Raw genomic sequence first — 3736 nt, 5'->3', positions numbered from 1 at the left:
AGGAGAAGGGATTGCGGCATGGCCATGCCCCCTGGGGGGTGATTTCTCGCTTTCTGTCTCTGTCTCTCTCTGTCTTTCTGGTCTTTCTGGTGAGCGCACATGCCCTATAGCAAAAACCTCTCAAAAAAAAGTAAAAAAAAAAGAAAAAAGAAAAAGAAATAAAACTTTAATAAATGCCTAAGCTTCCAGCAGAGAAATGAGGTAAGATGGATGAAGTGTAAGAAAAAGATGGCAGGAACTTACAGAAGATTTTCTACTTAGAAAAGTAAAAAGGCAGTCAACCTTCTGAAGCCAGTGAGGCTCTGGAAATCTCTGAACCGAATTCCAGATGGTGCAAGTCCTGGACTTAGTGGCTTGAGGTACATACCAGGTGCATGTGTGTGCATGCCCAAAAATCCCAAGAGAAAGATGAAGGAAAAGGGATTGTGGCATGCCCATCCCCCCCAGGGGGGTGATTTCTCACTTTACCTCTTTCTTTCTGTCTCTCTCTGGAAAGTGCACACATCCTATAGTAAAACTAAAAATAAATAAATAAAGAACGAACAAAGGACAAGTGTTGGAGAGATTGTGGTGAAGAGAACCCTCTTACACTATTGGTAGAAATGTAATTTATTGGGTTGTTGGAAAAGTCATGATGTATTTTTCTGTTTTTCTACACAAAAATACATCATTACTTTTCCGACAACCCAATAGTGCAGCCACTGTGGAAAACAATACAGAGGGTCCTCAAATATTTACAAATAGAATACCATATGACTTGGTAATTCCACTCCTTGTTATTCCCCCAAAGAACAGGAAAACTCTCAGTCTTAAAGATATTTGCACATCCCTGTTTATTGCATCATTATTCACAATAGCTGAGACATGGAATCAACCTAAGTGCCCAACAATTGATGACTCAATTTTTTAAAAACTGGCATATATACACAGTGGAATACTACTCAGCCATAAAGAACAGCAAGATTGGGACCAGCAGTTAGCATAATGGCTATGTTGCTGGACTCCCACATAGTCGACCACGGTTTGCGTCCCAGACCCAGTGGCTTAAAATCACGCCGGGCGCATGTGTGTGCGTGCCCAAGATCCCGAGAGGAGAATGGAGGAGAAGGGATTGTGGCGTGGCCATCCCCGCTGGGGGGTGATTTCTCGCTTTCTATCTCTCTGTCTCTCTCTGTCTGGCTGGTGAGCGCACGTGCCCTATAGCAAAAACCTCTCCAAAAAAAGAAAAAAAAAAGAACAGCAAGATTGATATTCAATACAAAGTGAATGAATCTAGAAGATTTAGTGCTAAGTAAAATAAGCCAGACTGAAAAACAAACACCATATGTCTCCATTCAATATGTACCCAATGTTCTGCACTCTATAGCAGAAACCAGAAGGTTCAAAGACATAGAAATAGAGGGGACAACTATAGATACTAGAGCTTGCATGGGATGGGAGTAAATGGTTGGGAATTGGTGGGAGGGGGGTCAGGACAAAAGCATTTAACAGACATAAGAAGGTAAGGTTCTGGGACCAGCAGGTGGTGGGGTGATTAAGGTGTTGGACACTCCCACATGGCCAACCATGGTTCCAGTCCCGGACTTGGTGGCTTGCTTTCTCACTTTCTCTCTCTCTGTATCTCTCTCTGGTCAGATTATAATAAATGATTGAATAAATTAAAAATTAAATAAATAATTCTTTTTTAAAATAAAAAGTAAGGTTCTTTGTTGAGAATGACCTATGTGGAAATGTTCTTGATTTTATTATCACACACTGCATACATGCTTTGAAAAAGTACATTGTACATCATTAAGTATAAATAAATTATAAAATAAAATTAGAAAAAATATTTTACACAGGACTTTTTGAAAATTAGAACAATCCGTTATTGTACTTTATGAAAAATAGATGCTAGAAATGATTAAGGTTTTTGTCATTACTTATTTTAAATTTTTTTAAAAATTGACACGGCTGACAGCGTGCATGGCATGGCAGCAGCAGCAGTGCACGCCTGTGGAGAAGGGACGCCAGCTGGGTCAGGCTTCTGCATGACCTACATGCTTGGTTTGCCCACTCACGCCCTGCACCAGGCCACCAGGCCATCGCAGAGCCCTCACCTGCCTGGCCTGGTGCCCCTCATCGAGTTAGAGTTGTACTTCCTCATCGTTGGGTGCCTATTGGTAGGCTTGTGCAGGAGAGTGGTCCAGGTGCTAATCAAGTAGCTGGAGCCGTACCAGTTGTTGCCAAAGAGGTTAGACAGGGTGCGCAAGGAGCACAACAGGAGCTATGAGGAATTTACGAGGAATTTGTGTTGTCCAATAAGCATGTGGCTCCTGATCATCTGTTGTAAATCTGCCAGCGCATCGGCCTTATGTTAGATAAAGAAATTACACCCAGTGTTTCAAGAGTCACTTCTTTACTTGGAATGAGAAGGCAGTCTTTGCCACTTACAGCAAAAGGTACCTTTGCTGTAGTATGTTTGAAGAAGTGTTCTGCTTTGGATTAATAGCTTAATAATTATTATAATTGTGAAGTAAGGTAAGCATTATGAAAGAAAGGTGATATGTAACTATAAATAATGCTGTAGACTATAATATTCTCTCCATTTAGCACTGAACATTTTATTACTTAAATGTTTAATATGTTTTCTACATTTAAATTAATGATAAAGAGGGACAAGCAGATGGCGAAATAGTTACATAGCTGGACTCCCACATAGTCGGCCATGGTTCAAGTGCTGGACCCAGTGGGCTTGAAACTCATGCCAGGCATGTGTGCCTACTTGCCCAAAATCTCAAGAAGAGAATGGAGGAGAAGGAATTGTGACATGGCAAACTCCCTGGTGGGTGATTTCTCGCTTTCTGTCTCTCTGTCTCTCCAGTGAGTGAATACACCCTATAGCAAAAATCTCTAAAAAATTATTAAAAGTAATAAAGATATAGATGCTAAGCTAAAAAGCTTGAATTTATTCCTTTTTTTTTTTTGAGAGGTTTTCGCTATAGGGTGCGTGCGCTCGCCAGCCAGACAGAGAGAGACATAGAGACAGAAAGCGAGAAATCACCCCCTATTTATAAAACTATTCATTCAGCTATGCAATAAATTTTTAATTGTCAGAAGGTGAGTGTGCTTACCAAATCTGGAGAAAGAAGCAGCCGTCAGTGGGGTGTAGTCCTGCTGTAATCTTTTTTCTCCATTCCTTCAGCCTGTCAGGATTTTGGTCACACATGCACATGCACTCAGCATGTTTTTTGGGTTTTGTTTGTTCGTTTGATTGATTGATTTTTTTTGGAGAGGTTTTTGCCACAGAGCACATGCGCTCACCAGAAATAGAGAGACAGAGAGACAGAAAGCGAGAAATCACCTTCCAGGAGGGATGGCCACACCACAATCCCTTCTCCTCCATTCTCCTCTCAGAATGTTGGGCACGCACGCACACATGCCTGGTGCGAGTTTAAGCCACTGGGTCTGGGACACGAACTGCAGTCGACCACATGGGAGTTCAGCAACATAGCCATTACATCAACTGCTGGTCCCTCAACGTGAGTTCTTAATTTTCCATTCTGTAGCTTACTTATAACTTCATAGAATATAATTGTATTTGTCTAATAAACTCTTTAAATACTAGAAATATTTCACTTGATATTAAGATTTTAAAAAGTCCTTTCATAAGGGAAAGTGATTTTCTAAATTTAGTAGCAGTTTGAAAATAAGCACCAAATACATAAAATTGTATGGTTCTTCTTTTTTTTTTTTT

At 40.6% G+C, this 3736-nt stretch overlaps 1 pseudogene; it reads left to right on the top strand.

The window, feature by feature from the left end:
• LOC102477985 (bromodomain and WD repeat-containing protein 1-like) overlaps window positions 1-2488 on the top strand; it is a 10081-nt pseudogene extending 7593 nt beyond the window's left edge.
• Window positions 2489-3736: the final 1248 nt, after the last annotated feature.

The sequence above is a fragment of the Tupaia chinensis genome, unplaced genomic scaffold, assembly GCF_000334495.1.
Source record: "Tupaia chinensis unplaced genomic scaffold, TupChi_1.0 Scaffold143793_1, whole genome shotgun sequence".
Taxonomy (NCBI): Eukaryota; Metazoa; Chordata; class Mammalia; order Scandentia; family Tupaiidae; genus Tupaia; species Tupaia belangeri.
The sequence above is the reverse complement of the archived record's forward strand: the minus strand, read 5'-3'. Positions and strand labels throughout refer to the sequence as shown.